This window comes from Triturus cristatus, chromosome 3_2, assembly GCF_964204655.1.
Source record: "Triturus cristatus chromosome 3_2, aTriCri1.1, whole genome shotgun sequence".
In the NCBI taxonomy this organism is placed as follows: domain Eukaryota; kingdom Metazoa; phylum Chordata; class Amphibia; order Caudata; family Salamandridae; genus Triturus; species Triturus cristatus.
In genome coordinates, this window is record NC_140584.1 from 1,212,250,967 (window position 1) to 1,212,273,698 (window position 22,732).

A 22,732-nucleotide genomic window follows, 5' to 3' on the forward strand; every position below is an offset into this window, starting at 1 on the left:
ACCATTTACTATGGCCAAGACCAACTCATCCTTTGGTCACTTTCCTTTCTTTGAAATTTTGTGCACAAAATACATTACTGTGTTCACTTTGATTTTGTATTTTTATTGCTTCACATAATGATCTTTCTCATTGTGTGGCTTTGACATGATGAAGCAGCTCAACATGCACTCTTTGTCGTGGCATATGCTAATATATTATTTTGGAAGCTTGATATCTCTTTAACATTTCCAAGCAAATTATCCTTCAATTTTGAAATAACAGATGCAGCTGCTGCCAATCTGCACGTATTATGAGAACACCTTAAATCCCCCATATTGTGTATTTAAATTCCTCTTTAATTTTATTTGCCGATATGCTGACAAACTTGTATGAACCATTTTAATGATTATCACCCTACCTCCAATATTGGACAAAGGATACCTATCTACCCAGAACCCTGAATTTGCTGGTCTGAAATCCACACTCTTTCTCAATAAGTTGTCTGCTTTATGAGCTATTACAACTGGCCTCAACCATTTCAATGCTTCTTCCAGTTCAGTCTCAATCCTCTACACAAAACAAGCTTGTCTTTGAAACTCCTTCAGTTTCTCAAGAATTTCACTGAATGTTTCCAGATATAATTCTCCCACAGATTCTGCTATGATATGATCAACAATTTGCAGTGCCATGATGCTTTGTCTTCATACAATTCTTAATCTCGCTTGATGACGCCCCAGCAACATACTCTGTGTCATGGCCTGTTTTTTAATCTTATTTTTTTCTGTCTTTAACCCCACATTTATATGGGAACATACCTATAAACCCCAAGATGCAAATCTGATGGACTCCGGTCTTTCAGGCACACTTGTATAAAATCTGTGAATACTTCTGGTGACAGTTATATAGGGTAATCATGAATCGGCCATCTCCTGCTCAGAAACCCCATCAGTCACCTACTCATAGCAATAAGGACGACCATTATCCGCATCTGCTGCAATTTGTCTCTACCTGTACCACAATAACCTCATCATAAGTCCAAACACTTCATCTCCTTCATCTCATCATCTGATAAGGCGACACCAAACACACCTGCTGAAAGATTGAGAGAAAGTCCTTCCTGTGCCACATCAATCTCATTGCTGGATAGAGCACTGTCTTTTATTCTAGCCTTCACCAACACTATATCATGATAGTGTAACCTGCAAGTTTTCAACTTGTTTTTGTTTCCTCCTGTTCCAGCATAAACACAGAGTATTAGATCTCTCATACTCTTCTCTTCTTTCTATTGGATATCGTACTGATTAACACACTTTATTTCAGTCTATTCCAACATATTTTAGGTAAACATGCCTTCCATCCACACTTCGACACTCACTATTCCATCCCAGACCATCTTTATCATTAGCCATATGGCCTAATTCCCAAACTTGTAAAGACCTCCCTTAAAGTTTCTACTAGAGGATCCTCCAATCCCTTTGCTCCTACCATCTTTTTCAAAATTGTTTTACCATTTGCTTTATACTTTATTTTTATGTCCCCTTTATTAACCATATGAAATTCCATATTTTTGCATACAACGGTCTAATACATTCCGCCCCATCCATGCTTTGAGCGATGGTTATCGCCATTCTTGATTCAGGATCTTCACAACCATTAAATTTACCCAATTTAAGGATTATGCATTTTCATACTCTGGTAATCCCTAATATATTCATATACATTTTTCATTATATATATCCATTAAAGTACATAATTATTTGATTGATTTTGTCTCGAGTACAAGTGGCAGTGGCTAAACCTGCGTTGGACAGACTCCGTAGATCCTCTGCATCCGATGCCCTAAAGGAGTTGCACTGGTAACCTCTGGAGCAGAGGATCATCTTCAAAGCCATGTGCAGGGTGTTCATGGTACTGCAGGGATAAGGCCTGGTGCATCTACAACGCAGACTGAAAAGGATATACTCCTGGGAGATATCTTCGCTCCAGCTCTGCAAATTTTGGTTGCATAAACAAATTTCAGAAGTCAAGACCAGTTGGTCGGTCCTTCACAGTGAAAGCGCCCCAGCATTGGAATGAGTTACCACCCTTACGAGGGACTCAACCGAACTGGTGCAATTTAGGGAAGCCTTGAAGACCTGGCTTTTTATAAGTAGCCAGATCCCACTCATATGCATGTCCATCCTATTTACCAGTACAGTACCCATATATAAGCTTAGCGCCAGGATGCCAGTATGGTGACAGTCGTGCTCTACAAATGCAATAAATAAAATATATATCTAAAAAGAAAAAAACTGTAACCAAAAAATCACAGACAAAAAGTAAGGAGGGTGATGAATGGAATGAAAAATAGGAGAATCAAAAGCATTGTGATCCAAGCTCTCTTACTTATGAGTAGAAAAGGAAATGACTACAAAGGAAAAAGGTCTAAAAAAATCTTGGACACGGAAGCTCTAGCACAACAAAACTGGTAATTTAACTCTAACCTCATCCACCTGCACAGAAAAAATTGCAATCTTCTTGCATATCAAGTGTAATAAAGGAGATTGTGGGCCCAACACCAATTCTTTGCTCCATCCGGCATCTCTGACCCTCCATACCACTTTGCTCTTTCCACTAAACACTCAGCCTGACATCCTGGGCTATGCACAAAGCAGCCCACAGCCAGCGGAAACTCAAGCCACAAGCACACCAACGCTGGCCCACGCTCCAGGGTAATGCAGATGGGGGAGCCTTCCTGCATGCCAAGTGCCCACCTCTGTTAAACCAAGACAGCACTCCAGTGAGTTCCATCTGTGGATTTAACAGTATACCCTTCTTCAAATGCTCTGGGTTTATCAGGAAAAGCTTAAATAAACAGTGAGCCAACAAGATGGCATGAACTACAGAAGCATTTTCCCACAAGTGTTATCTAGACTGATCGTATTTCCAATAGACCAAAAATTAGAGGTGATCTTGAAGACTCTGGACTAACACATGTTTTTTAAATCTCAAATTCAGCTCACCTTGAACCATAACAGGAGATAATTCATAAAGTAAACAATGACAAAGATCAGAGACATAAAGTCTTCCATTGTGAAGGACAAACAGGATGAATCTTCCAAGTACAAGTTAAGCCACAGGATCAATTCAAAGAGTGATGAGAAATGGATCGAAACGGCACGCTTGCAATTTCCCCAGGCGCCCTATGAACCGGAAGAAAGCAAGAATATAGTTAGAATGTTAACCAGGAACCAAAGAGGAAGAAGCCAATCTGATTCTCATCACATTTCTTATCCTGCCCCTGGAATAGTATAGACTATCAGTGACTAGTTGTCCTTGATCCTGTAAGTGCGTCAAACCATCAGTAGCAGTTGGAATTAAAGGGGAAACAAGAGGTGCAGAGAGAAAACTCCTTGGTTGAAATCCTTGTAATTTGAAAAAGGGTAAAAACTGGTGGCAGTGAGAGTCACATTATTATTATTTTTATTTTTATTTTTTAGTCCTCATTTATCAAATTATTTTCTAGGTTCGAAGAAGTGTAGCCCAACCCAAGTCAGGGGTAAGGATCATCTTAATCCCCGGCCACTCCACAAAGGAGGAGGAAAAGCTATTATCCTCGGGGTCACCCAGACATTTTACACCTCCTGGCTAGACAGTGGTACCATCTCTTCTATAACCGAGTACTGACACAAGAGTGGCCCTGCCACTAAAGCACCCTGCATAGCATATTGTTAATCATTGGACCATTAAACAACATAAATTGTACATAAGATATAAAGGAAAGAAGAAAGGGGAAATAAGGTATACATGAAAAAAACATCTTCAGTGACTAAGGGGAAAACATAATCGAGTTTGTGATCAGTGTGGTATATTGAATGCATATGCCTTAAACCAAACGTCCCAAAGTTCCCAGAATTTTGTATTTTTAGCAAGCTTAGTAGCGCGATCGAGGTGCGTGACCCGCTCTGTGGAGTGAATCCATTCACCTTCATTGGGGGTGCAAGAAAGGATCCACTTAACACATAATTCCCGCGAGTCACATTATTTATGTAATGGTAGAAAGAGGCCCAGTTATCTTGGGATACCTTCAAGTAACAATACTGTTCTAGCCTATGATTTGTTTGCTTTGTTAGTCCATTGATCTGAGGGTGGTAGGACCGTTTCTATAACCTTACAAAGAGCCTTCCAAAACATAATAGAGATAGAATTCCATTATCAGAAATGATCCTGTGTCTCAAACCATGAAGAGTAAAGATATCTGTCGAAAAACATTAGCTCAGCTCTTCAGCTGAAGGCAACTTGGATAGGGGAGAAAAATAAGCCATCTTTGAAAGATTATTAGTCTTTCCAATAATGACCTATTGAAGGCATAATAGGAACTAAGTTTATAGACATATTATGCCATAGTTCTGGAGATAAAGGTAAAGGTTGCTGGTAACCAAACGGTTTGGACTGTAAAGACCTTAATGATAGATGCTTCTAACTGCAGATTCTTCACCTTTAGACTATCCCAGGTACCAAACCGGTTCATGAAAATCCTCCCAGCAATGACTCCCGATTGCTGAGAGGTGTTGCTGTGTGCTTCTGCAGTTACTTCTCTCTGCCCAATATAAACGCCAGCCTTTGCACTATAGTCAGTCACTTTATTTCGAAGACCTTCAACACAGATTCTAAGCACCTCTCCACATTTTGTCAATCTTCCCATGACTCCAAAACGCTTTTCAGACAATGCTAGGGAATTTTCTCCCAGAAGACAATCGAATAGAAGGTGTGCTGTGACTGCAGGAAGCAGATGTTAGTTGAAGGCTTTTTGTGTCTAGGCTCTGGTCACAACTCAAAAGTAGTGTGAAAAGGGTGCCTTTATGCAAAGGTGATCATGGAGGTGAAGCTTTGGGGCTCCAAGCACAAGAAAAGATTTCATTCAAAACAGTGGTCGGGTCACCCTCCAAGTTGTACATCGGTCCAACAGAAACTCCTGCTTGAAATCTTCAGGTAAGTCATCCAACCACAGATCTTTCAGATGCTACTGGCTCCCGCTGGAATGCTTTTGGGCCTCACAGAGTAACAAGAGCTTTCAATCAGGCTTCTGCCAGCAGGCCTTCCCTTGATACAGGCTGCTCCCTTGAGACAAGTTTCTGGGTCTGTACCGGCAACTGTTCAGACTTCTACCCTGGCACCATGGTCTAAGCCAGTCCCCTCTGCGGACACAGCTGCCTACTCAGCCACTATGCGATCCAATCCCGACACTGGTCTCTGACCTCGAACAGACACTGGTCCGCACCTGGCCTGTAGCACCCACAGCGAGTGCTCAGTGAACCAGACCCTCATTCTTTTGCATGACACCACTCTTACCAGAGGCTGGAGGTGCTATTCAGGGCATATAAAATGTTCCTCGTGAAACTGATGATGACAGAAAGCAGAAAATCTACTCCCTCCTCACTACACTGTTGAAAGCCTTTACCTAGACCTATCCTTTGAATGCCCTAGACAGGAACCAAAGTGTAAAGATGTTTCACTAGTTAGCCTGGCCCTTCGCTTCTTGCCTTCTGGGCAGGTCCTCGCACGCATTGTGGGTAATGGTCGGCGAGATCTTTCCTACCATCCCACGAAACCTTAGGGCATCATTTGCCTAAATTCTGCAGGCATGGAGAGGATGTGGTGAAATGTAAAGGTAATCCAAATAGTGTGTGCATAGGCCACACTATTTGCGCCATTGTAGTGCTTGGAGGTGCACTAGGAAGCAAACAACTGGATTTCCAGAGGATGTCTAGGCAATGCTCATGGACATGCTCTTCGATTAATCTAGACTTCTAGGAGAAAAGGCTGATTTGGCACTTGAGCGTTTTAAAAGATATTTGTTCCGTGGAATTATTGTCACTCTGCCCACCAGTTCCACCAGCAGTATAGGACATTTTTTGGATATTCAGAAGACCTAGCATTCTGGCAGTGTGTACCTTCTCAGCTAGTGCAGCAACCCACCCAGCCCTTTCAAGACAGAGGCTGTGGGGGCAGTTAAAACCATTCACACCAGCAGGGGCAGCAACCCTCTACCACCTCCTCCCCTGCTTCACGGTCCTTAAACTACTTTTATCTGCCATTACAGACCCACAGCCGACAGGTAGAAAACATGATCCGATATTTCCTTCCCAACTAAAAATCCATCACATCAGATTGATGAGTTTTATAAATTGTTCAAAAGGTTACACCTGACTTTAATTTTGTTCCTACCCATTATCCCTCCCCTCCACACCAGGAACATTTCCAGCAAACCAAACCTCAATCTTGATGCAGGAAGTCAACCGCCTGCTGGCCAAGGGTGCCATCAAACGGGTGCCTGATTCGGAGGGGGCGAGGGATGATACTCATGCTGCAGAACGGTGAAGACCCCTGGCCTATACTAGGCCTCTGACCACTTAACACCTTTCTGAGGCAGGATGAGTTCACAATGCTCACTCTAACGGGGATCCTCTCTGCTCTAGATCCTGGAGACTGATGGTGTCCTCGGACTAGCAGGACACTCTATTTAATAAACCCATCCTGCCATCCTACAGACACTATCTGCGGTTCATTGAAGGGGCCAAACACTTTCAATTTGCAGAGCTGCCCTTCGGCTTTACCTCAGCCGCTCATGTGTTCATGATGTTATGGTGGTCGCAGCTCATCTTTGGAGGTCGGGGATACGTGTATTTTCATACCTCTACCACTGGCTGCTCATGGCAGGTTCACTGCAGTTAGTCGCAGACCTTCTCAAGAAGACGTCCACTCTTGGCTTCCCTGGGATAAGCGAAGTCCCATCTAGGCTCTCGGTAGAATAATTCCTAACAGTGGCCATTCTTAACACAATGGCATTCAAGGCTTTTAACCACCACAGCGAGTCTGGGCCTTCAGGATATGATCCTGATGATTCCACTCAGTCCTGGGTCTCCGTGAGGATGGTTCTGAATCGTCTTGAGCTCATAGCCTTGTGTATCCTCCCAGACCTGTGACTAAGGTGGCACATGCGAGTTCTATAGAGGAACTTCAGGTTTCAGTGGGCCTAACTGAGGTAGCCTGTCCAGCTTGATCCAGGTCTCGCAGGGGACAGCTAAAGACCAGCTGTGGTATTGGACAAACGTCATCCTTACTTGCGGTAGGCTGCTTTCCCTCCCCCAGATAGAACTCAAGGTGGTGACCGAGCCATCGAACCTGGTTAGGGGGATCATCTGGGAGAGACCGATCAGAGGCATGTGGTCTCCAGTCGAGCACCAGCTGCAGATCAATCTGTTAGAGCTTCGTACTATCTGGTTGGCCCTGGAGGCCTTCCTATCTGCCATCAGGGAGAGGCTGGTGCGGGTCCTCATGGACAAGATGGCACTATGCGGTCCTGTAACAAGCAGGGTGGAGTAGGATCCTGGATCTTGTGCCAAGAGTCCTTGTGCCTTCGGAGATGGCTGGATCAGCAGCAAATCTTTCTGGTGACCAATCACTTGGCAGGGTCCCTGAGCAGGCATTGGCTGCTGAAACACAAATGCTAGAAACAAAAGCAGCTAGGCATGCACTCAATATTCAAATTCAAACTGTAATACAGCAAAGTACTCAAGAATAGTTAAACTTCAAACAATTATGGTGTGCACCTGAAAGATGGCACTGCCAGCCACCTGCATACAACAATGTCGAGAAAAAATCTAAACAAATGTTTAGAAAAACAAGTGCACTACTCCGAGCCCAGGTGGGGCTATTGGTATTTGAACATAAATGGATAACGTACTATAACAAATGTTATCTGGAAGAATGAAACAATTAATCAGAAATGACACCAATTGAGTAACGTTTAAATCATCATAGTGGTTAGTTCTCCATGCTTAAAACACAAATGAATGTCGAAGCTGAATCCATGTGTCCATGTAGTATTTACTCGATAGCAAGAAAAAGTAAACAGAACAATGTTCATTCTCAACGAGAATTCGCAGTTTCAGAAGGCAGATGCCAATGCATTTCGGGCTTAACACATAGCCCTTCGTCAGGGGAATCTCTAGAAACAAACAATATATACATATCAATTGAAAGTATGTCAAAAATTATACTACATTCAATTTTACTGTACAAGGAAAACGCAGGGGGATAACATTATAGTCATAACACCAGGAGTAAAGTGCCACCACCGCAGAAACCAGAAAAATATGGTGTAGAAGCCTCGAAAAAATGTGTACATTGAAGACAAAAAAATGCTCAAACCAGTTCCCTATTGATAGCTACACAGACCCAATACCAGTAAAGAAACAGTGCGACACCAACACCTTAAGAAACCAAATAGATGAGCCAGAATCGTAAAAACAAAACAAAACATACCTGCGAAAATATAGTGGGTAAACCACAAACGGTGTGCCAAAAGCACAACGCAACATATACAATTAACAATCCGGAAGTCACACTATAAGAAATAAATGAAAATTATGCTAGAAACCTAATCGTAACAGCTCATTTCAACAACAGTCTAAGTATCCAAGATGCAAGGCTTACCCTGAAAACTCACACGAGTGAGATTAATCGAATGGTTAACCAGCCAGAAGGATTAAAGCGCAGCCAGCGTGTGAACTCTACAAAATATCAAGACACAATTTTTAGCAAGCTGGTAGACCTCCAAGACCGCTTAAGGTGAAAGCAGATAAAGGAGGGGCACTTGTTGTGATGGATCGTTCTCAATATGAGACCAAAGTTGAGACAATGCTACTTGACCAAGACACCTACATTCCACTCTCTGCTGACCCCACAAGTTCCTTTTTGTCCCTATTGAATTCAATTTTGCAGAATGCTGAGGATATGGGTTGGATTAATACTAAGACCAGAGAGTTTTTGTTTACGAGATTTCCTCGTAGACCCACCATATATATGCTGCCAAAGATTCACAAAAATGTAACTGACCCCCCGTTGAGACCTATTGTCTCCGGTTGTGGGTCAATTCATGATCCACTAGGACGATACTTAGATACTTTTTTTCAACCAGTGGTGCAGTCTAGTCCATCTTATTTACAAGATACCACGCATTTGCTGAACATTGTTGCAGATATGAGATTGCCTTTGTCATCTGAAGTCTTTTTCTGTACTATAGATGTTGTGTCTTTGTACACCTCGATTCCCCACGTAGAGGGGATAGAAGCTGTCGAATGGGCCTTACTTAAACAGGACTCCATCAGAGCCAATAAAGTGTTTTTATTAGAACTACTACACTTTTGTTTATTCCATAGTTATTTTCAGTGGAAGGGCAATTTTTTTCTTCAAGCTAATGGCACATCGATGGGCTTTTCTGGGGCACCGAGCTATGCCAACATTTTCATGTTCAAATATGAAACTGAGCATATTCTTTCCAACCCATTGTGGGCATCTAATCTTTTGATGTATCGCCGATATATAGATGATATTTTGGTTGTATGGCAGGGGTCTAGACAGGCATTAATAGCATGTATCCAGCAGTTGAATACTATTAATCCTCGTATCCAATTCACTTATTCTGTTGACCCTCTAAGTATCGCATATCTTGATGTCACTCTGACAAGGACAGGAACTCAAATTGAGACAGCAGTATATAAGAAACAAACTGATCGCAATAACGCCTTGCACTATCAGAGCTTTCATCCTTGGTCCCTAAAAAGGCATTTGCCTTTCTCCCAACTATTAAGGATCAGACGTATCTCCTCTGACCCTGAGTCAAGCGTGCAGACCATGCATGAATTTAAGGACAAATTTCTAGCTAGAGGTTATCCTTTGAAATTGGTCAATGATGCTGAAAGTCGAGCAATGACTAAAAGTCGTGAATCGCTTCTTCGCAAACAGGACAAACCGGCCTCTTCCAGCCGGGAAGTATTTGTATCGACTTTTTCTAGAAACTCCAATCACATCAAAAAAAGTATCCTACAACGCTGGGATTTACTTCAAAATGAAGCTGATTTTGGTAATCTTTTTTCTGAGCCACCACTATTTGCTTACAAAAGGTCAAACAACTTGAAGGAAATACTGAATCAGACTTCTGTCAAACCCACTACGTCATTTAGAGGGATGACTACTTGTATGAACTGCTCACATTGCAATAATGCCGTGACTGGCAAGCACATAACTCATCCCTGGACAGGGAAAAAGATCATCCTTAACTTTGATGCAAATTGTAACAGTAACCATGTTATTTATTTCATTAAATGTCCATGCGAGATGTTTTATGTTGGAAAAACGGAAAGGTCAATTCGGGTTCGTTTGACTGAGCATAAGAGTAGGATTCGTACTAAAACCACCAGCTCACCCCTGGCCGCACATTGGCTTGAAAAAAAGCATTCTATTTCACAATTGCGATTTGGTATTCTAGAGAAAGTGATACCACGTCCCAATAGAGATATGACTAAGTTAATGCTGCAGCGCGAAGCATACTGGATTTGGTTCATGCAAAGTCTCTTGCCAAAGGGACTTAACGATAAGTTTGAATTGTTCTGTTTCTTATAAAAGCTCACCACCAATTTTCATGCAATGTATTGATGTATTGATTATGCACAAGTTTCGTTCGCATTTGTACCCCTACTAGATGTAAAACATTATTGGTCATGCACCAGCTGTTTCTGTTTTATTCTGTTTTATTCTTTTTCTTCTTCCTTCTCTTTTTCATCTTTAACTTGTTTCGTTTCTGATGTGAATCTCTCATTCTTACATTTGGATAGCACTGTATTCACTCTTTAAATATGGCGGCCGTTTGACATAGGAGAGATGCTAGTTTTGTTAGCCCTAGTCCTGTTTCTATTTCAATATTCATTTAAGAACACGCCGACGCGGGCGGCTTTTTTGAAGAGCCAGCGTTGTTAGCGATCTGAGGTGGAACGTAGTTTTACTTGGTAGGTGCTAATGTTGTTTTCACCTTAAGCGGTCTTGGAGGTCTACCAGCTTGCTAAAAATTGTGTCTTGATATTTTGTAGAGTTCACACGCTGGCTGCGCTTTAATCCTTCTGGCTGGTTAACCATTCGATTAATCTCACTCGTGTGAGTTTTCAGGGTAAGCCTTGCATCTTGGATACTTAGACTGTTGTTGAAATGAGCTGTTACGATTAGGTTTCTAGCATAATTTTCATTTATTTCTTATAGTGTGACTTCCGGATTGTTAATTGTATATGTTGCGTTGTGCTTTTGGCACACCGTTTGTGGTTTACCCACTATATTTTCGCAGGTATGTTTTGTTTTTACGATTCTGGCTCATCTATTTGGTTTCTTAAAGTGTTGGTGTCGCACTGTTTCTTTACTGGTATTGGGTCTGTGTAGCTATCAATAGGGAACTGGTTTGAGCATTTTTTTGTCTTCAATATACACATTTTTTCGAGGCTTCTACACCATATTTTTCTGGTTTCTGCGGTGGTGGCACTTTACTCCTGGTGTTATGACTATAATGTTATCCCCTTGCGTTTTCCTTGTACAGTAAAATTGAATGTAGTATAATTTTTGACATACTTTCAATTGATATGTATATATTGTTTGTTTCTAGAGATTCCCCTGACGAAGGGCTATGTGTTAAGCCCGAAATGCATTGGGATCTGCCTTCTGAAACTGCGAATTCTCGTTGAGAATGAACATTGTTCTGTTTACTTTTTCTTGCTATCGAGTAAATACTACATGGACACATGGATTCAGCTTCGACATTCATTTGTGTTTTAAGCATGGAGAACTAACCACTATGATGATTTAAACACAAATGCTGGCATCATCCGGTGGAGTCACAAAGCATCTTTGAACATTGGTGCATGCCTTGGATAGATCTGTTTGCCATCGCCCAGAGCATACAGTGCACTGCAGTTTCCTCCAGGAAAGTCAATTTCACCACCAGTGGGATATAGGTCTTCTGTACACATTTCCATGGCTGCCTCTCTTGCCTGGAGTACTGAGGAAAGTCAGGACAGAAATCATCTTGATAGTCCTGGACAAGCAAGGACGGTGCAGCACCCAGAGATCTTTCACATGAGCATTTGTTCTCAGATCCCGAAAGCTCTTCAGGAGAACCTCCCATCTCAACAATAGGGGAGGTTCCTGCACTGCATCTCAGTGGATTACTTCTCCAAGACAAGAAATTGAGAAGCGACAGATAACCTCATTCATATTTGCGTCAGAGGCAGTGGAAGGCAACCTTGACCCTAGATCTTCCGCCACAAAATCCATTTACGCTGGACATGGGAGAAGTTTGTGGCGTGGGGTGGAGTTCACCACCTGGATCTTCTACAGGCCAAATTTTCTGATGAATTGTTTGTATTTTCATTGGAGTAGCAAGGTGTTGTTTACATGTCGGCTACTTCCACCTTTTTATGTTTGCCAGACCAACCTTCTCTTTTCTAATTACCGGTTGGAAGGTTAGACTCGCTTGTTTTCCTTCGTCATGCCACAACGGGTCCTCTATTTAGTCCTCATGTTTTTTATGCACCCATCATTTGAGATGATTCATAATTGCTCCCTACGTCTCCTGAGAATCAAAGCAGCCTTTCTTATCGCAATCATTTCTGCACACCGCATTTGTGAGCTGTAGGTGCTGCGATGAAACCTCCCTACTCTACCTTCTTTCCAGACACACTGGTGCTGAGGTCTAAGGCTGCCATCATGCCAAAGATGATGTCTCCTTATTATGTCGAGCATTTGAGCACCTTACCAGCTTTCATCGATCTGCCACACCTTGCGAAAGAGAAGCTTAATGGACTTGACCCGAAGAGCTTTAAGTGTTAACATTAATGGCACAAGAGGCCACTATGGAGATGATCAGCTCTTTCTGGGTTTGCTGGGGTGGAAAAGGCAGAGCAGAGCGAAAGGTGATTCTGTCCAGGTGAATTGTTCTCTTCACAAAGATATCCTATTGGCTAACGCAAAGGAACCCCTGAAGGTCCATTCTAGCAGGGCCATGGCTGCAAGAATGGTGCTGCTAAGGGGAGTGCCTGTCTTAGAAATCTGCTAAGCTGTGGTCCTGGTGTCAACGTATATTTTCTCCAAGCACTAGTATCTTGACTGCCAGGTCTTCAGAAAGGGCCATTTCACCTGCTCCTTTCTGTAGGACTTCCTGGTTTAAGTGCACTTCTCAGTCCCTCCACCATGTGGGAGGTGCTGTTTGGGATCTATATAACTGTGAGGAACCTGCGATTAGAAGTATCTCATCAGAAGAGTAACGCTCTTTCTGGTGGATAGTTTAACTGCAGGTTCCTCACTGCCCTCCCACTTCTCCATTGCATGATAGTGGATGTCTGCAGATTGTAAAAAGATTCTGGCACCCTGACACCAACAATCCTTCAGAGTGATGTGTGAAAGTGTGGAAGAAGAATGATCTAAAACCTGACTTCCTCATCGGGGTGGCTCTGCCACTTCTGGAGTAGTGCAGGGTTGCTGCAGAGCCATGCCGCAGGAGTCATACAATTTCCCAGATCCAGTCTGGCACCTGGGATTTTCAAAAGGTGAGAAATGGGTGGTTCAAGTGTCCATCTACAAAGAACTTAACCGAAGGTACGTAACTTGTTGGTCGTGAGCGCAAACGGAACAAGACATCGAAGTAAACTGAAGATCATCAAGGACATAAATCAAGATCAAACGTGATTTTTACTCCTCTGTGGCCTGAAATAATGGAACAATGACACACGCACTGCATGAAGCTGTATTTCCTTTATAATGAAAATAGCTTGGGGACTGAAATACAAACCATTGCAACTTGTGTATAGAGTTACGAGGGAACCATCTTCAAGCTCCTCACAACCAAATAGTTTTTGAGTCTTGTAAGGCAATGGCTCTGTTCGTATGGGCACCCTCAGGTCTTTGGAGTGATGCGTCTGGTTTTTCGATCCTGAGAGTGCACTGAGGCCTGCTAAGCAGACCTCCGTGCCTGCGCCCTTACCCTTAAACAGACAGGTAGAAGTGGCTTTAACCCTATTGGTCGAGCTAACTTACCTGTAGGTCCCTAGTAAATGGTACACAAGGCATGTAAGTTAGAGGGTAACCCCAGGGCATTGCAGCACTGGTTGTGCCACCCTAGGTGGGACACAAGTAAAACGTGACTCCTGGTCTGCAAGTTGCAGGCTGGAAGAGCAGTTTTAACTGCTGGCCAGACTTTGCCTTTTAAAACGATGACAAAGCCAGGCTTACCCCTGGTATATCTGTAAGTCACCCCAACGGCCGGCATATTGAGTCCTAAGGTAGGGTGCAACATTTTCCACGGGCAGAACATGTAATTCTAAATGTTCTCATAGTAAAAACAAAGAACTGTCATTTTTATTGTGAAAAAGCTTGGTTGCCCAATTGGCGAGTGCAGACTTATACGCTCCGCTCAGCTGTGCTAACTCTGGAACGATGCGACCGAAGTGGGTCATTCAAGTTATCAAACAACTCACTGCATTATGCCCAACTTGATTCCCAGGTAGAATTGAATGTAACCAGTTGCAGTTGCCTCTCTGTTGCCTTCAGACCCCTGTGCCCATACTGGTTGCACATGTGGTCCTGTCGCCGAGACAGCTTTCTGCCCTCCTGGGGAGATGTGTGCTAACGACTCTCAGGAAAGGATACAATAGTGGCCTGCTCTGGAAGGACGCGTCACCTCCCTGCTGAAGAAAGCCTTACGGGTAGCAGCCCGTAAGGCAAGCGTCACAGGTGAAGGTGTTTCTGAAGGTAAAATGAGTAACGCTTGGGAGAGGGTCTGCGCCATTGTTCAGGCAGACGGGCTGGTATTTGGGACAGGAGAGGGGAAACCAGTTGCCAAACCTTTGTAGCCTCCTTTGTAGCCACACTTCTGGGTTCGGCTGGGGAGCTCTACATGCTGGGAGAGGGTTCCTGCCATATTGGAAGTGGGCTGAATGGTGCATCCTGGGATGTCCAGATGTCTGACTTCAAAGGAAGCGGTCATCAGATGGGCGGGAACCTGGTAGCATAATGGCTACCAACTGCTTCCTGCCCTGAGGGCATTATCTGAGCATAAGTAGGCCACCCCTGGCAAACACAAACTCAGATCTTGACTGGACTGGAAGGAGGACCGACAAAGGATTGATTTGCTGCACCACGGAGAATGCATCAGTGGCAAGTTGGGAGCCCAAAGTCTTCAACGCCCCCATGCAGCACTAGGGACGAGAACCTGATGCACAAAGTTGCACCCGAGTTCGGTGAGCCCAAGAGTGTTGTCTGAGTGCACCTAGGACCCCCACAGCATGAGTTATCAACCCAGGAAGGATTGACCCGTGACCGCACTACTGGGCGACTTGTAGTCCAGTACTGAGAAAACTTCAAGTAGTTGGAGTAAGACTCCATCGACCTCATCACATCAACAGCATCCTGCGAGCATCTTTAGCATCCTTCATCCCTTTCATCACACCCACTTCCATAGGAAAGCCCTGCCCTGGAAAAATTATTCCTGCATTGACTGCTTCACCTGCTGAGGGAAATGTTTCTGAGGACTGGTCCCTCTGGCTGGCTCCCTACTGAGATTTGGTTGCCTAAAGTGACTCAAACGTTTTGGCGAAAAGGTTTTTAAGTGTCAAATTCGTTGAATTTGACAATGCTTTTGTGCAATTGAGCAAAATAACCAGATTTACTATAACTTGTGAATTCTATATCTCTGGAACTCTCAGATGGATCTTCTTCATTGTGGTGTCCTAAAAAATACATAAAAATACATTCTATTTTTATAAATTGGTGCTGGATTTCCTTGGTGTCCTGCTGATTTCTTCTTCAATTCCTTTGGTGCTGTTCCAATGCGTTACACTTGTCCCTCTGTGTAGGCCTCGCTGCTCAGAGCCACCGTGACCCAGTGTTTAGCTGAAGGAAACCCAAGGGCCCTAAAAGGGTTGGTCAGTGCATTACATGGTGAGGTCACACAACCACACCATACAATACACAGCATTTCCTCACAAGCCTCTGAGCAATCCAAAATGTCCGAAGTGACGGTATCCTTTGTTACACATCCACAAGTGATGATTCAAGAAAACAAGGAGAGAATCTGCCGACACATTCCTGGACCCAGGAATATGGAGTGAAGTCAAATTTTGAAGATAAAAATGGCCACCTGCTTGGTAAGTGTTGTTTCACTGGAGTTCCGTAAACATTGTAAGCTCCTATGGTGAGCTCAAGTTTCCAATGTTCCACTCAGCACAAGCCTGTCTCCGAGCTAATGTCAGAAGCATCTTGCACAGCTGGGACTTGTAGTTTGCCTTCAACGTTGTAGGCAGGGACATGTGTACAAAGTGCTGCTGAGTTAAAAGCCTGGAGTGGGGGAAGCTGTTAGAAGTGACATCAATTCTCCTTGGGAAGAACTAGTTGCAGAAGTAAACAGAGGTTCGGGGGAGTTAGGAGAGTAGAACATTTCCTAGCGTATGTAACGAGAACATGATTCTATTAAGGACACAGAGGCGGGGGATTATGCTTTCTTCATCTTTACTACTCCGAGGAGCAGCCAATCAAAAAACAGTAAAAAATACACATATAAACTACATTTCCCACGAGGCTTTGAACCACGCCTCATCAACAGTCCACCAATAACAGGAACGAACAACAGGATCAGAAATCCATTCAACGCAGATCCACAGAATTCCGTAAGTCAACTGACACCCAAAGGGAACTAGAGCTCCAAAACATCTCAGCCTTGTTACTGATCTGATCCTGAAAGCAAAAGAAAGTTGTGAACCCAGAACCACAACCCTGAAAATCACAAGTGCGAGCAAAATGGAACATTTACATTCATGATACATAACTTAGATAGTGACAAAAGCCTTCTCACAATAGCTTACCTGTCCCAATTGGTGGGATAATCCCTGCTCTGTGTCCTTAATAGCTTCTAAAACTATTGTTGTTTATGCGTGTTAGACCTGGCACCTTGGCGTGGGTCTCCGTTCCATTCTTTGCTGTTGTCTCATGTGTTTTTGCTGGTGTTAGATGCTTTGGGCACTGTGCCACTGCTATCCAGTGCCACAGTGCAAGTGCTCCCTATTGTAAATTGATGTATGGATTAGTGATTCCATGATTGGCTGGTTTGGTTTACCTGTCAGACCCTAGTACAGTGCACCAGGAGTGCCCAGGGCTGGTAATCCAAATGCTGCTGGTGGGCTTGCAGCACCGGTTGTGCCACCCACAGAAGCAGCCTGTTACAGTGTGTCTAAGGCTTGCCATTGCAGAGCCTGTGTGCAGTCTGGTACTGCCATGCTGACTGGGCAGGTGCACCCACTTGCCAGTCCCTAAACCTTCCCTTTTCTTCATATCAGACACCCCTATGGTTGGCGCAAGGGCAGGGTGCATTGTACGTATAAGGTAGGACATGCCCTGGTGTGTGTGGCATGTCCTAATAGTGAATTACAGCCGTTTTCGTTTTTCACTATTGCAAGGCTACCTGTTCCCCATAGGCAAGAATGGGCAGTTTGATTATTACATCTTATAACCCTAACTGACTCAGTGAACTAGGTAGAAATTCGAGTTTAGTATGCCTGAGCTCAGAATGATAAAATGCATCTTTTAGTGAAGTTGGTTTTAACATTCTGTGTTTGAAAATACCACTTTTAGAAAGTAGGTATTTTCTTGTCTAACCATCCAAGCCTGCCTCTGCTAGGTTGTGTATTCCTTGTCTGGAGTTTGAGTGACGGGGGCTGGGGGATTCCAGGAGACAGGGTGAGTCAGCACAGGGCTGAATAGAGAGATCTGCATGTAGAAGGGTGGGAGGAGTTGCACCTGGGACCTGAATAGGTCTGTGCCTTCCCTCCACAAATGCTGGCTCCACCTCCTGTGGTGCGTCGGATGTCCCTGCCCTGCACTGTGAAAGGAAAGGAGCAGTCATGTAAACAGAGTGCTCCAGGACTGACCAGAACTGGTTGGACTAGGCAAAGGTCTCTCTGCCTTCAGAGAACAAAGAGAAACTGAGTATAAATATTGGGACCCAAACCCAAGAACTTTAGATCACTTTGGGAAACAAGAAGAAACATTTGCTGAGGAGAGGAACCAGAGAGACTGTGGAGAGACTATCCTTAAGCTTGAGGTATTGGCCTGCAGTGGTTGCCTGACTGCCAAAGAGAGGAGAAAGGAACTTTGTGTGTACTTTTAATCAATGTGTGAAGGATCACCAAGGGCTTGAGAAAAGAGCTTGCCTCCTGCTGAAGTCTTAGGGACAACAGACTTCACCAACCAGCTCCCCAAGAGTTCTTTGGAAGTGCCTTCTGTTTTGCGAGGCTTTCTGAGGGACTGTGTGTCGCAAAAAGCTGGAAGCACGACACACGAGCAAGAAGCATGTCGCCGAACTGTCGCCGTCGCTTCACAACGAGAAAGAGCCTCGTATCGCCGGAGAAGAGGATCGACGTCGCATCAGATGCCGCCGCATCACCAGGAAGCGTGTCGCAGGGCCTGTCGCGGCCCAGATGAACCGTTGAGTCATCGCAGGGTCCCCGAAGCGCCTCGCATCACCGGAGAAGAGGGTCGACGTCGCATTAGATGCCGCCGCATCACCGGAAGCGTGTCGCAGGGCCTGTCGCGGCTCGTATCGTTGTCGAAGCATCTCGCATCGCCGAAGAAGAGGATCGACGTCGCATCAGACGCTGCCGCATCACCGGGGAGCGTGTCGCAGGGCCTGTTGCGGCTCGCATCGTTGTCGAAGCATCTTGCATCACCAGAGAAGAGGATCGACGTCGCATCAGACGGTGCCGCATCACCGAGAAGCGTGTCGCAGGGCCTGTCGCGGTCCGCATCGTGTCGCATCAAGAAAAAGACTCCATCTTTGTTAAATTGCACCGGATCTTCATCTCATCCCGGCGTTGCATGCCGCATCACCACGGAAGCGCAGTAAGAAACCGAAGCACCACCTTCCATCGCAGAGAAGAACCGACGCATCCCCTACGCAGCAGTAGGGACCCGACGCATCACCGTTCTTGCATGTAAGAAACTGACGCATCACCTTCCCTGCAACACTTTCGTTGTATAGCGTTACGCATCTTAAGGTACATCGAACTCAAAGTGTCGCATTTTAACATTTAAAAAGAACTAAGCTAATTCTGCCATTTTAAGTACAGTATTGTGGATTTTTGTTGTTTATGGTCTTGTGTTAACACTATATAAAGCATACTTATTTTAATATACAACTGGTGTGGCATCCATCTGTAGTGTGGTCACTTGGTTACTGTATGTGTTCACAAATGCTTTACACTCTTCCTCTGAGATAAGCCTGTCTGCTTGCGCCAAGCTACCAAGGGGGTGAGCAGGGGTTATTTTAGGAGTGTACCCCCTTACCCTGACTAGACGCAAGGGTCCCTATTTGTCAAAGGTACCTACCTCTGCCAACTAGAGACCCCCAAATCTAACAATGCTACAAAGTTAGCTCCCAGGCTCCGATTATGCTGGTTCAAATCTGGCACGCCACAACAGAAGAAGCAAGCACAATAGACTTATCATAAAAGGTCTTAAATAGTCAGATGACGATCAGCAGCACGCAAGATATCTTCCAATCTGGATCCAAGTACAAACACTTTGGAGTCCATAGCCCCGACAGAATGAGCCTCATACACAGACACACTAATGCCGGCTTCTTTCATGATCCAATGGACCCAACGGGCCAAGGTTGTGGCGGACACCGGTTTAAAGGGTTTGTGAAGTGCCAACAACAGAGAGCGAGAGGGATCAACCCTATAAGCTAATGTGTGTGCCACATACACTTCAAATATTTCACTACACATAATTTTGCATTATGAGGAAAAGCCGGTAATCAGTAGTCTAAGACGTAGTCTTCATCCTTTTTGAAAAAAGAAAAGAATCACCAGGCAAAAACAACGTACCTGTTAAGTCAAGAGCTTTGATATCCAACACCCTAAGACACGAAACCAAACCGAGAAGCATGGTCCATTTTGCTGAGATCTGTTTCATGGACACATCTGAATTATCTGCCCAGAAATCAAAAAGGGGTAGAACACTGTTCACAAACCACAATTGTGAATATCTAGGCTTCAGAGGGTGTGCCACCCTGCTACCTTGAAACAATTTACGCACAAGAGGGTGCATACCCACCAACTTGCCATTAATGAGATTGTGTACATCAGATAAAGCTTACCTGAAATTATTTACTGACTTGTAACCTAACAAGACTCAGCACACTCCGAGATAAAATTAAGAACATTCTTGAGCTCAGATACCACGGAATCCACATCCCATTGAAGGCACCAACCCACCCACTTCTTCCATGCAGAAGAATATCGCTCATGGATAGAAGGAGCCCAAGCTTGCCGTATAAAAGCAGCAGCTGCCGTTGAAATAGCTTCGGCTTGTCCATGCCTCCATGATATTTTCCAGGCCATAAGAACTAAGTGGCCTTGAAGGAGAAGAGGGTGAAGAGAGCCTATCGGATCTAAGAGAAGATATGGGAGTACAGAAAGAAGAATAGGAAGCGACATAGACCTCCCTAGAAGGGTCTGAAACCATGATTGCGTCCTCCAGACAGAAGTTGTAAAAGCTGAGGATGCCAACTGTCGCCTGGCCTCAGCTGCAACTCTCAGAATTATGGCAAAAGGTGAGAAAGTGTAGTTCACCTGGCCGACCCAAGTCGGAAGAAATGCATGTGTGGCGAACATCTTTCAACCGAGTGTTCAGTCGGGATGCAATGAGATCCACCAGACAGACTCAGCGTAAAACCTACTGGAAAATTCGGGGATGGAGCTTCCAGTCCCTGTAGTCCACTAGAACCTAGAGTTCCAATCAGCCACAAGGTTGTATTTGTCAGGAAGATATTCCACTAACACTGTAATCTTCGGACTGAGAAAGAAGTGCCAACATTCCCTGGCGATGTTCACTAAAAGGCGAGACCCGGAACCCCCGAATCGGTTGGTGTAGCGAAATTCTAACACATTGTCCATCTAAATCAAATCAAATCGGGTGTTTGTTAAGCGCGACTACTCACCCGTAAGGGTCTCAAGGAGCTGGGGGTGTGGGGGGGGGGTGGGTTCGCAGGTTCTAGTCCATCAAGTACGGGGTCTGTTGAAGAGCCAGGTTTTGAGGTTTCTTGCGAAGATGGGGAGCGATGTTATCTGTCTGAGGTGGATCGGAAGGTCATTCCAGGCTCTGGCCGCGCAGAAGGAGAAGGAGCAGCCTCCCGATCTGGTCTTTCTGGTGGGGGGACCACAGCGTAGGAGAGCTGGGCTGATCGTAGGGTCCCTAGGGGTGCATGGAATTTGAGTTGGCTATTCAGGTATGCTGCTCCGGTGTCGTGGAGGGCCTTGCGAGCGTGGGTTAGCATCTTGAAGGTGACTCTAGCTTTGATGGGGAGCCAGTGGAGTGTGCGCAGGTGCTGGGAGATGTGGCAGTGTCTTGGCAGGTTGAGGACCTGTCTTGCGGCGGTGTTTTGGATGTTCTGTAGCTTGCGGGTGAGGTTTTTGTTTATTCCGGCATGGAGTGCGTTGCTGTAGTCGAGCCTGCTGGTGACCAGGGCGTGAGTGATGGTCTTTCTGTGTTCGAGGTGGATCCATTTGAAGGTTTTACGTAGGAGGCGGAGGGTGTGGAAGCAGAAGGACGAGACTGAGTTGATCTGGCGGTCCATTTTGAGCTCTGAGTCCAGGATGATTCCCAGGTTGCATGCGTGGTCCGTGGGGGTGGGCGAACTTCCGAGGGCAGGGTGCCACCAGATGTTGTTCCAGGCATTTGAGCCCATGATGAGTACTTCCGTTTTGTTGGTGTTTAGTTGTAGGCAGCTATTTTTCATCCATTTGGCGACGGCTTCCATGACTTCTCGAAAGTTGTGTCTGGCGGTGTTGGGTTCGTTGGATAGGGAGAGGATGAGTTGGGTGTCGTCTGCGTATGACACAATGTTGAGTCCGTAGGTTCTGATGATGGGGGCGAGCGGAGCCATGTAGACGTTTAAGAGCGTAGGGCTGAGGGAGGACCCCTGGGGGACTCCGCAGGTGGTAAAGGAGGATGAAGTAGTCACTCTTTATGGGGGAAAGGGATTTTATGGCGAAGGAACCAGTAAGAAGCTCCAAGCAATTTATATGAAGCCTTACCTCGTATGATGACCAGCGACCAACAGTAGAAAAGTCCCTGCACCTAGCTCTCCAACGGATGGCATTGGATTCGTAGATGACATCAGGAACTGCCCCAAAAATGGCTCGGCCATTCCATGCCTCTATGTGAAGAAGCCACCGGTGGTGTTCTTAAGCTTAGGGAGATAACGGAACCTGACAATCGTAGGTCAAGCCTTTTTGGAGGTAGTGGATTTTCAAGCATTGAAAGGCTCTATACTGTAACAGGTCGGGAAGATCGTTTGAATAGAAGAAGCTATCAGACCCACAATCCGAGCTATGGATCTCAAAGATCGTCCTCAATTCCCATTTGATGGATTTCACTTTTTGAGGTGGAAATAGTAATTGGGCTTTGACAGAGTCCACCTGAAACCCCAAGAATTTATGTGGAAGAATCACCATGGATTTTTGGGAATTTATGATGAACCCCAATTGTTGCAGCAGGGTCACCCCCCAAAGATAGTTGTGTCAGGAGCTGATCCTTGTCCTGTGCCATCAGAATCATGTCATCTAGGTAGACGGTCATGCGAACACCCATCTCTCTAAAACATTCCACCACTGTCTTCTTGAGTTTTGTTAATGCCCAAGGGGCTTGTGAGAGCATGAAGGGGAGGGTCAAGTACTTGTTCCACTCATTTCGCCACTGGAACTGAAGATAACGCCTGTGCAGAAGGAAAATGGGGACAGAGAGGTAGGCCACTTTGAGATCTAGATGCACCATCCAGTCCTACTTCTGAAGCAGATCCCACAGAAGGTGAATACCTTCCATTTTGAAATTGTGGTAGAC